Source organism: Hemitrygon akajei, chromosome 30 (genome assembly GCF_048418815.1).
Source record: "Hemitrygon akajei chromosome 30, sHemAka1.3, whole genome shotgun sequence".
Lineage (NCBI taxonomy): Eukaryota > Metazoa > Chordata > Chondrichthyes > Myliobatiformes > Dasyatidae > Hemitrygon > Hemitrygon akajei.
Genome location: NC_133153.1, coordinates 16,171,223 through 16,183,544, shown reverse-complemented (window position 1 = coordinate 16,183,544; position 12,322 = coordinate 16,171,223). Strand labels below are relative to the sequence as shown.

At 43.9% G+C, this 12,322-nt stretch overlaps 1 protein-coding gene across 4 annotated transcripts in view; it reads right to left on the bottom strand.

The window, feature by feature from the left end:
• sema4ba (sema domain, immunoglobulin domain (Ig), transmembrane domain (TM) and short cytoplasmic domain, (semaphorin) 4Ba) overlaps positions 1–12,322 on the bottom strand; it is a 432,540-nt gene that overhangs the window by 241,185 nt on the left and 179,033 nt on the right. The window contains exon 1 of one of the 4 annotated variants that reach the window (XM_073033036.1): positions 10,050–10,168. The exons of 2 other annotated variants lie outside the window; for them this stretch is intronic. The gene's annotated coding sequence lies outside the window, so the exon portion shown is untranslated. Of the gene's footprint in view, positions 1–9,673; positions 9,917–10,049; positions 10,169–12,322 lie in introns of those variants that run through there. One more of the 4 variants, XM_073033037.1, reaches the window with a different exon arrangement.

Genomic DNA, 12,322 nt, shown 5'->3' with positions numbered 1-12,322 from the left:
GGAGACGAAAGAATCTAATAGGAGAGGAAGGTGGATCATAGGAGAAAGGGAAAGAGGAGGAGACCCAGGGTAAGTAATAGGCAGGTGAGAAGAGTTAAAAGGTCAGTGGGGAATAGTGAAAGGTGGGGGGGGGATTTTTTTTACCAGAAGGAGAAATCGATATTCAAGCCATCAGGTTGGAGGCCAGCCCAGGTGGAATATAAGGTGTTGCTCCTCCCCCCTGAGGGTGGCCTCATCTTGGCGCACGAGGAGGCCATGGACCGACATGTTGGAATGGGAATGGGAATCAGAATCACCGGGAAGTTCAGCTTGTGATGGATGGAGCAGGTATCTGGATGAAGTGGTTCCCCAATATATGACGGGTCTCACCAACGTAGAGGAGGCCACATCGGGAGCACCAGACATAATAGACGACCCCAGCAGATTTGCTGGTGAAGTGTTGCCTCACCTGGAAGGACTGTTTTGGGCCCTAATGGAGATGGGGGGGGGGGAGGTGAATGTGGAGGTGTAGTATTTGGGCCGCTTACAGGGATAAGTGCCGGGTGGGAGATTAGTGGAGAGGGACGAATGAGCAAGGGAATCGCGGAGGGAGCAGTCGCTGCGGAAAGCGTATTGCATCACAATCTTGTAACTAATAAATGTCATAGTGTAAGCAGGTCAAGTCTTATTAAAAATAATGCACTGTTGCAGCAATTGAGGTGCTGTGACGCCAGATGTTAGTGACAGATTGAAGACACCAATAGCCGTCCTGGGGGCCAATACAATACTGTGCTCTTAGTAATCTTAAAATTAATGATTCACCACTGGAAATTGCCCAACTGGATGGCACAGGGGCAATGGCGAAGTCAATTAAGGGAAGGCCATAGTGTCTCTGAACTACAATCATATTTCAAAGAAAATGACCCTGGGATAGCTTGCAGTGAGGAAGTGGGTAGACCAAGGAACAGTTCTTGCAGTACTGCTGAGGTAACGTTTGTGAAGGAAGGCAAGCTGAGAAGCCGATAGCATTTCAGAAAAAGGGTAGGTTGATACCACGTCACAGAGGGCTGAAAGCTGAGTACAGAACGTACATGAATCTCAAATATTGAACTGTACGTTTAGCTCTTGTCATGGCAAAAGCTTGTCACAACTGTAGATTCACCTAGTGTCTGGCCTTTGCACGCACATCGTCATTTCAGCGCTGCTCTCCAGAGCCCGAGCGGCTGGCTGCACGGCTGCGGGAGGACTGCTCCTTGCAGCACAGCGGGCCACGGGGGGACCTTTCTGGATGACCTCACGCAACTCTGGACTTGCCAGCTATCAGCATTAGAGTGCTGACAGCTCAGCTGGCTGACAGACTGGCACGGGAGGAGCAGAGTAGTAGAAGTGTTAACTCATTCGTCCCGGGTCCTGACAGCGGAGCCAATGTCACTTCCCATGAGATCTCACTTCTGATTTCTCTTGCATCTCATTGGAGCTCAGCTCAGAATATGGTTGGTAAGAAACTATGTAGATTTTAACTGCCTCCTTTCACGAGTTATATTAACAGAAGTCCAGTGGTCAGCAGATGACAGTGACAGACTGCAGCCCAAATGTACCAGTGTTTAGCAGGAGCACCACCAGATAACTGGTGCTTTGTTAATCAACGGGCAATGACTACAACAACGTTCCTGATAGCTCAGCCTGCTAAGTACTTGGCATGACTTTGTCCTCACACTATTCTCACTGAAGTTCTGACCCACAGCTCAGCTGAACTAGGATCTTGTCAGGGACACCCATGCCCTGAGTTAATGAGAGTGGACTAGCATAAGTGTAAGGTGGACATCATGACTGACCATGGGCTTTGTTGATAAGCAAAGCCACACTGAGTGAACGCAACAGGGAGGAACTCAGCAGGCCAGGCAGCAACTATGGAAAGAAGTACAGCTGACGCTTTGGCCCGAGACCCCTCAGTAGCACTGATTCGGCAACGGTCCAACTTGACTTTTAGCATTCTTATTTAATTTTAATTACATGAGAATAAAAGGTCGAAAGCCAGTTTGGCTGCTTTGCACTAGTAAATAATACAGACCCACCTATCAGTTAGACAGATAATTGTTTTCATTCCGCAGTACTTGCACTGTATTCCAGTAACAGCAGCAAATCCCGCAATATTTCAGGAACAGAAAATCCCACCGATACAGCATGACTGTGGCAATATTTCATTAGGAGCTTGAGGAGCTTTGGGATGTCACTGAAAACAATCGCAAATTTTCACAGATGTACCGTGGAGAGCATTCTGACTGACTGCTTCACTGTCTGGAATGGGGGGGGGGGGGGGATGGTGGGGGCTACTGCACGGGATCGAAGTAAGCTGCAGACAGTTGTGAACAGTCAGCTCCATCGTGGGCACTAGCCTCTGTAGAATCCAGGACATCTTCAAAGAGTGATGCTTCAAAAAGGCGGCATCCATCATTAAGGACCCCCATCACCCAGGACATGCCTTGTTCTCATCACTACCATCACGAAGGAGGTACAGAAGCCTGAAGGCACAAAGTCAGTGATTCAAGAACAGCTTCTTTCCCTCCGCCATGCGATTTGTAAATGGACATTGAACCCATGACCACTACCTCACTAATGTTTTATTTCTATTTTTGCACATATTAAATAAATATTTATTTAACTATTCAACATATACGTATATTTTTGTAGTTCACAGGATTTTTTCTATTATCGTGTACTGCATTGTACTGCTGCTGGCGATATTCAACCTGATTCTGAGCTATTCAGTAAAAGGTACCACTTGTTGGATCTCAGTATTGTAGCTGTAACACCGGTTCCAAAGTTTAGCCTCACAGAATCAGAGAGAGATACAGAACAACAGTAGGCCCTTCTGCCCACTAAGCACCCACTTGCTAGCATCTGGTGCTGGAAATGAGAGAATCCACTCTAACAAGGAACCAAAGCAGCTCTGCGAAGGAATTGCAAATCATAAGCAGATGAAAGTCCGCAGATACATGCAGAATGATGAAGGAACTCAGCAGGCCAGGCAGCATCTACAGAAAAGAGTATCTTCGGTGTTTCGGGCTTGAGGCCCGTCATCAGATTTTCTCTTGTCTGTGAAAGCCTGCTGGAAAGTTAAAGCAACCACACCCAAAATGCTGGAGGACCTCAGCAGGTCAGGCAACATCCATGCAAGTGAATAAACAGTAGGCGTTTCAGGCCTAGACCCTTCTTCAGGACTCGGGAAAGGAGTTGCTTTCTTCCTGCTGCTCGGCCCTCAGTGTGACCATCTAGTGCACTGACCATGGTTTATTTGGTGGGTCAAGTGGGTGCAGGCAAAGTAATCTGTTGGAGCCTCTAGGTTCTGGCAATATGTGGCAGCATTGAGGAAGCACGAAATGTCAAGGGACAGTCTTTTGATTAAAAATATCAGCCAGAGAACAGGGAAAAGTAAATCAACCAACAAGCTAGTTCAAACTCGATGTCCAACATACACTCCCCATGAGCACAGTACTGATTGCAATGCCCTTGCACATTGAATGAGAAGTTATTGCCTGAAAGTTCAACGGTTCTTCTCTCTACAGTCGCTGCCTTACCTGTTGAGAACATAGAACGGTACACTACACATGACCCAAAATTTTGTGTTGAAATAATTAACTAGCAACTTATCCCTTCTGCCTAAACAATGTCCATATCCCTCCATCCCATGCACATTCATGTACCTACCTCGGACCCTCATCAATCTGCCTCAATCAGATTTACCTCCACGCCACTACTGGTAGCCCGCTCCAGGTCCTCACCACATCTCCATTGACTAATCTCAACTTAAATCGTATACCCTCTGGTATAGGCATGTCATGTCTATCTATTGTGACCTGAATATTTCCAAAATTTTCTGATTTTATTTCAGATTTCTAAAATCTTCGGCAGTGTTTTGCTTCTATGAAGCAAAATACCTGACAGTCATCAAATGCAGTCTGATAGCCTGACCGCCTGCATATTAGCTCCGTGACAGAAATGCAACACTCCAGAAGTTTAATCGACTTTTGAAGAGGTTGTGAAAGATCCCAGGAAGCCTACTGGTGTTCACACGGAAAATCTGTCATAATCGTACTCAGCTTCCGTACTCCATTCTCACTGGAAGAACAAGGTTAAAATCCCAGCACAGTGTGAAATATTCTAGAATTATAGCGTCATAGAACACTACAGAACAGAAATAAGCCCTTTGGCCCATCTAATTCATGCCAAACCCTTTGACCTGTGCCCAGACTAAAGCTCTCGATACCCCTCCTTCCATGTACCTATCGAAATTTATCTTAAATGTTGAAATCAAACCCGACTCCACCACTTGCAATGGTAGCTCATTCCACACTCTCACCACCCTCTGCATGAAGAAATCCCTCCTTCATATTTTCTTTAAATATTTCAGTTTCCCCCCTTAACCCATGACCTCTAGTTCCAGTCTCACCCAACCTCAGTACAAAAAACCTGCATACATTTACCCTATCTATACCTTTCATAATTTTGCATAGCTCTATTAAATCTTCCTTCATGCTCCTATGCTAGAGGAATGAATAAAGACATACTGGAGTCTGAAAGAAGAGGTAAGCAGTCCTAACATTATGTGCAGTTCAGTGAGAGAAAGGTCATGGGAGGTGGGGATAGCAGGGGGAGAGAGCGAAGGGAGGGAGAAGGGGACGAGGGGGAAGTGAAAGAAAAGGGAGGGAGAAACAGGAGAGAAAAAGACGAAGAAAGAATAGAGAGGTGGAGGAAGCAGGGAAATGGAGATAAGTACTGGAAGGGAGAAATATGCAGTGGGAGGGAAGAGGGTTGAGAGAGAGGGAAAGAGAAGTGAGAAAGAGAAGGAGAGAAGGATGGGGAAGAATTGGGGGAGAAAGTGGGAGGAAGGGATGTCAGGGTCAGTGAGAGTGAGGGGGAGAGAAACAAAAATGATAAGGGAAGAGACAGAGAAGGGGGGAGGGGGAGGAGAGGAGGGGAGGGGGAGGGGAGAGGGAGAGGGAGAGGGAGAGGGAGAGGGAAAGAAATGAGATAACTGGTGCCCTGGTAACAGTTTGTGAATGGCTAGATATATCAACAAGTGAGTGGACCCACGGGGATGTTGTAGGGACTTTGTTGGAGATGAGGTTGGAGCATCGGAGCCCAACTCTTTGCTTCTGGCGACAGCGGACTCCAAACTTCATGGTTATAATACTCTCGCTCTAATGAAATTATGATCGGTTTCAATGAAATCCTTGTTCTAATCCTCCGCTGTTTAGTCTGAAAGGAGCAAACAGCGCATATCTCCCAGATGAACCTCTCAAATCATTAAGCTCTTAACGGAGAAAACATTTAGGACCAAGATTTGTATTGTCTACAATTTAATAACCTAAAAACAGTAAAGGCTCAGCTGGGAGAAGCTCTCTAAATTTCAAAAGAACTACGGTTCATCCTCTCCCATTAAGTAAGGGGATTCAGACCCAGACCCACCCACTGAGGAACTGGAGGGCAGATTAAATTAAATTACATTTTAATTAAAGCCACAGTAATATCCTGTCTGAGTCAGCCCGTTACCATCCCTGTTCTGAATCAGCTGCCCTTGCACTGCCACTCAAATTGCTAACAGAAAGGGGCTAGCAACATCAGTTTTTACATTGTTTAGACAACTGTCATCTCATGGTACACTTCCTGTATTCCTCCCTACAGCTCCCAAAGAATATTCACAATGAAAAGACTGGAAATACAGGCACATTTAGCACAGAGAGCATCATACCCGTCACTGTGTGAGGTATACATAGGAGAGACTGCAGGAAATCTTTCCCTATGTCAGAGGTAGATAAAATTAGAGGACGTAGATTTAAGGTAAAGGGCAAGGGATTTAGAGGGGATCTGAAAGCAACCTTTTTCACCCAGAGATCCTTCAATCCAAAGGACGGAAAATGCCTTTGGTAACACACACAAAATGTTGGAGGAACTGATGAAGGATCTCGGCCCAAAATGTCCACTGTTTACTCTTTCCCGTAGATGCTGCCTGGCCTGCTGAGTTCCTCCAGCATTTTGTATGTGTTGCTTTGGATTTCCAGCATCCGCAGACTTTCTTGTGTTTGAGAAAAGCTCGTGCTCGCTCAACCTTTTCACATAAGACATGTTTTCTAATCCAGGCAGCATTCTAGTAAATCTCCTCTGCATCCTTTCCAAAGACTTCCTATAATGAAGCAACCGAAATTGATTAGACCACACTTGGAGTATTGTGTTCAGTATAAGAGCTGCAACATTATCCTGTCGTTCTTAAACCCAATCCCCCCGATTAATGAAAACCAACACATCTTATGCCTTCTAAACTATCCTATCAACTTGCCTGACAACCTTGAGAGATCTATACACTATCTCTTCACACTGCTAAGTTGTGGAAGAAGTCATAGACAGCATTTAGTAAGTATTAGATAAGCATTTGAATTGTCCCTGCATAGAAGACCGAATGCTGGAAGACTAGTATGGATAAGTCCCCACTGGTCAGTACTGACATGGTAGGCTGTGACTCCTAACCATTGGGGCACATACTGTGTTTCCTTTATCAGAGTTGGGTTATAATGTGAGAAATTTCTACCTAACTGCACTCTCAAGCAAAACCACCAACAAATTGGAACTGTTCAGGAAGCACCCTCCATTCGTTGCCAAGAGTAACCAGGGGTAGGTCATGAATGACAACCTCATTGAGTCCCCTTACTTCCTGGGTCAACAATGGATAGAGGCTCCACTGTTTTTTACAACATAAATGCTGTAGAAATAGGTTGGAGCTGCTTTAGTAAACTCCCTACAGTAGTGATAAATACAGAATTAAGTTAAAGGATAGGAAGAGTGGAAATCAGAGGGAAAGGGGCAAAGCTGGGTGGTGAGTATGGGAAATAGAAAGGGAGACAAAGGGTTGAATAGAGGGTGTGAGAGGATGCACAATGGAGCTCCCTCACAGCAGAGGGAAACCAGTGCAGAGGACTCAGTGTGGCGAAGGTCTAAATTCCAACAGAGGACCTGTTAAATCACGAGTGCACCCCCCTCACTGTTGCTTGATTACTCTGTATGATCCAGGACCCTTGCTCTGTACTGAGTGAAAAGCAAGAGTCAAATGTCCCAGCTCTTTGAATGAAGTTTCATGGACATCAGCAAAAATGCACCTCACACTTGAATGACATCAAGGTGCAAACATTTTAAAACATGAGCAAAATATCTTTTATTTACGAGTAACAGATTAAAAATAATAAGTATAGTTTTTAAATCTGAGTTTTGGGATTTAATATTTTCTCTGCCTCCTCATTTCCCAATCTAAGGTGTGGCAAATCTATGTCAGATTTCTTGAGTCATGAAAACAGAGAAAGTAATTTTGCAAACAAAGTCTCCACAAGCCACGCTTTCTTGCCTCTCAACGTACAAATCCTCACAGAGCTGGTGTGGAAAAATGTCAAAGATGAGCTTATTGTCATGTACACAAGTACAAGAATGCACAGGTACATTAAAAATCTTGCTTGCACCAGCACGATAGGCACAAAGTATCAGATGCAGAACTTTCACAACAAAATCACGAATTGTATAAGTTTATACAAGAAAGAACAGATTTAGAACAACATAAAACAAGGCCCATTCTAGTGCAAGGTGGTCATAATGTTACTATCGTGGGGTAGTGATTAGGGTCGTGTAAGTTGGTCCAGGAATTAAACAGCTGAAGGAAAGTGGCTGTTCTTGAACCTGGTGGTGTGGGACTTCAGGCTTCTGTACCTCTTGCCTGAAGGTAACTGCAAGAAGGTGACACGGCCCAGATGGTGAGGATTTTTGATGATAGATGTTGCCTCAGATGTGGTTTTGCTCCAAATGGAATGACGTGTGGCAACCTGCTCCAACACATAACATCAAAAGATCATGCAATGCCTATATTCCAATTCATCCCCATGGATGACAATATAAACTTCCTACACAGCACCCACATCCCTGTATGCAACATGGCCCTCACTTGTTAAAAATCACCACCCCAAACAAATTCTTGTATGTATGAAACTCTCACCGACAACCACTGATGAGGAGCTTCCAAGCGTTTTGCTTGTTATTTTAAACCTTTTCCATTAACAGTTTTAAATATTGTGCAGCTTCTACGTGGCCCTCAAGGAGCAAATAAATTTAGTGTCAATCTAAATTAATTACAATCAGCACTGTGGCTCAAAACACTAATGTGTGATTATATACCACATGGATCTATGTTGATTTTTCTCCTGCCTTACTTCGTTAGAACACAAGAAGATAGGAGTAGGCCGCTTGGCCCCTCAAGCCTGACCCTTTGTAAAATAGATACAACTTCAATTCCCCTTCTGTGCCAGTTCCCCAGAACCCACAATTCCTCAATCTCTCCAATATTTATCCACCTTAAATATATGCAATGATCCAGCCTCCTCCACCCTCCAGGGCAGAGAATTGCAGGCACTCACCACACTTTGCAAGAAGACATTTCTACGCACTTTAGTTTGAAATGACTGGTCCCTTACTTTGCAGCTGCATCCCCTTGTTTGGGACTTTCCCACCCCAGTGAAAACATCTCAACATCTACCTTGTCAGGCTATCACAGAATGCCGTATGCTTGCATAAGATCGTGGTTCTTCTGAATTCCAAGAAATGCAGCTTCTATCCTCTCTTGGTAGGACTATTCATTTCACTTGCATGTTTGAGGACGTAACTTCCACGCTTGCAATTTTATTAATATTCATTCTGGAGTTCACCAAAGAGACCAACATGTATTACTCACCCTAATACTCCTTGAGAAGGTGGTGGTAAACAGCCTTCTTGACCTGCCCTCTTCTAAAATGCACCCATATTATTCAGCCCTTTGTTCAATTCTTATGATCAAGCACTCTCCATGCAAAGCACACAATCAGGAAGGATATTTCACGTACATTTCACTTTTCTGCTCATGTTTCCTTATAACTTCAGAGGCATTTCTGCCTATTGAGTCTAAAGCCAGATCACTCAGCAATCCCCCTTTTCACTGATTTTGCCCTATAACTTAATCTCACCATATTCCCCTCAGCTCTCCGATTCTTCTGTTCACCTACACACGAGGGGAAAATTACAATGGCCAAGCAACCTGCCAACCTTTACGTCTTTGGTACACGGGAAGAAACTGGAGTACCCGGAGAAAACCCGCACAGAATGGAGAAAACGTGAAAACTCACTAACACAGTGAACAACCAGAGGTCAGAACTGAACCGGGGTCACAACAGCTCTGAGGGCAGCAGCACTCCGCCACCCCGGAAGGCAGGCTTGGCTGTGCAGTTAATGAAACCTGAAGCAAGCACGAAGGAAGACCTGGGACAAACTGCCTGTTCCTCCCAGAACAATCCTTTTCGGTTCCAGCCACAATGATGCCACTCTGTGGCAGACAGAAGAATTAGAGCTGGTTACTCTCAGGTTGCATGCACTGTGAATTGAAAATAAGGCTAGTGTTTTCCTTGTAAATGCCAGACAAGTTATTCTTCATAGGTAGGAGCGATGTATGAGTACATTTTTTCCCCCACAAAGCTTCCACGGAATAGAAAATTCTCAGAAATCTGTGACAGGTAGCTGAATGGATTGGAAAAATTCTCTACAGTAAAGCCTGCTGGTCACCTCTTCTCACCCCACCCACCTAACTCACAGACTTACAAAATACATCATTTTAGCATTGACGAATACTCACAATTAATAGCCTGATTTCCATCACAGTTACAATAGAGGAAGGCTGTAAATCAGAATAATCCAACTTCACTTGAAGCAGTTGCAGACACACAAAACGTTGGGGTATTAATGAGAGCAGCTTGATAATTCCACATGCTGACAGGACAAGAGGAAATCCTTCTTATCATTCATTAGCAATTGGTGGAACCCTGCTCTCACCATGGTTACAGCACCTTACTACAGCAGCGGGCGATCCACTTTATCGCCATGGTATCCAGAAAGACTGCAGCAGACCTCATTCAAGGGAGCAACAACAGCGAGCAAGTGCTCACACCCGTAAGCATTTGTAACATCTGTGATCAAAGCACCGGCTGGCCGCTCGGAGAGCACACACTTACCGAAGGCTAGTGTGGCTGGAGCTGGGCACGGACTGGGACTCCCTCTGGACAGTCCGATGAAAGCGGGCTGCCACTAGAAGCAAGAGCTGAAAAGGGCTGTTCCTGGGAACATCGCCTCGAAGAGCCTTCACTGAAATTACAAGCGGGGGTCGCACTCTATAGCCTGCCAATGGTATCTCACTGGCGTATCCCAGAGGAGTGGTAATGGGTTTGGAGCTACAGCAAATAACAGGCACTCTGACACTGCGATCCTTGCTCTAAGGCCAGTTCCATCTGATGGATTTGCAGAGCAAAATGTAATTTACATAGCCATTAATTTTATATTATCCCCTCCGTCGCTGAGCTCTTTTACTCAATTCATTCTACTACAATTGTGTTACTTATTAAGCCGAGAATTGATGTTTGTAATTAATTCTCAGGATTTCACTTATTGGCCAGTTCCTTTCATTCAGACAGGCGGAGATATATTTTTGTTTCATCCTTCCAGCTTCCTAGAAGGACAATAAATTGCGATGTATTGTCTACTATCTTGCAATCTATCCCTTGTTAAATCACGCTACAGTCGGCAGTCCAGTGCTGGTTTCATAAATTATAACCCATTAGGGTATCGACATGCACAGTTCAATGCCGATTATATTGCAGGAGAGCCTGATATTCCTGAATGATCCACTTTGCTTGTCGCATTTAACCTGTCAATTACAAGACATGACCCAGGTTTGCAATGATTTTTCAAAGTACAGTGGATTCCGGTTAATTGGGCTATCGGTTAATCGAGGCAGCTGTTTATTTGGGACAACTCTGAAAGAACAAAAACTAATCGAGAAAATTGTGGGATTCTCTCCATTTATTTGCCGCTTTATTGGGACTGGAGACTGGTGCTGAACAGGTTCTAACTAGCGTCCATCGCGCATACTTGTGAGGCATTTGGACACTACACCGCGTTTGGAGCAAACAGTTTTTAAACAACTTCAATTGCGTGCATTTGTGTTCAAAAAGCCGTGATTTTTGTCACTGATAGTTGGCGACAAATAAGCAGCAAGACAATTCAGAACTGTTTCGCTTGCTGCGGTTTCAAGCTTTCAGGCTTGGAGATGCCAGGAACGGCCAGGAGTGAAGATGAAACAATTTCACTACTTCAACAAGATAGGAACTATGAAGAATTGGAAGGTATCAACAGTCACCTTGAATGTCGCAATGAAAATGAAGATCTGGAAAATGCAATCATTGATAGCACCTTATGAAGCCAGTCCATCATCCTTGATTTTGTTCATTGCAGACAATGGATGAATTCCTCTGTCAGTAACAATTAGAAACTAACACACAGTTTTATAGTACTGTAGCGATATTGGTAGTGTTCTAACTTGCTCTGCATTTCATTTAAATATATTATTTGTTACTCAGTTTGTCTTTTTCATACCTTTTATACTATTTCCATGAAATTTTGGCTGATTGGGGCAGCTGCTTAATTGGGCCAAAACATACTGGTCCCAATGTGTCCCAACAAACTGGAATCCACTGTAGTTGATCTCACAAATTCCACTAAAGCACAGTGCAGGCACTATTTACACAGTTCTCCAAGATGTACTAGCAACTGTCACTTAAGTAAGAAAATGTATCAACTTCAGCTTTGCTTAGCTGTGGGTCTATTATGTGCTAATGATGGAGATTTAGTTAATTATGAGGACACGCAAAGTGAGGACAGAGGGGAAAGTGGAGACAGCAAACTTGCAGGCTCCCACTCCACACCCCATAATCACTTAACAAGGTTAGGATCAGAATGAAAATGCAGTTTAATACCACCAGCATATGCCATGAAATTTGTTAACTGCAGCAACAGTACAATGCAATACATAATAAACTATGAATTACGGTATATATATAATAGTTAAATTAAATAAGTGGTGCAAGAAAAAAGAAATAATAATACTGAGCTAGTGTTCATGGGTTCAATGTCTGTTCAGAAATCAAATGGCAGAGGAGAAGACATTGTTCCTGAATCATTGAGCGTATGGCTTCAGGCTTCTGTACCTCTTCCTGATGGTAGCAATGAGAAGAGTATATGTAGTTATGTTCATAATAAGAATTTGTTTAATGCATCACTCTAATACAGTCAAACTTAAAACCCTGCTCAAGGTTTTTAAAAAAGGTTTTTGGGAGAAATTCACATGCATCTTACCACCAAAAAGAGAGAGAGATTAGACAAATAGGGAGGGAGAGAGAGAAAGAAATAATCCAAGTTGGAACTTGAATTAGATCGCTCTTGGATGTTCCGA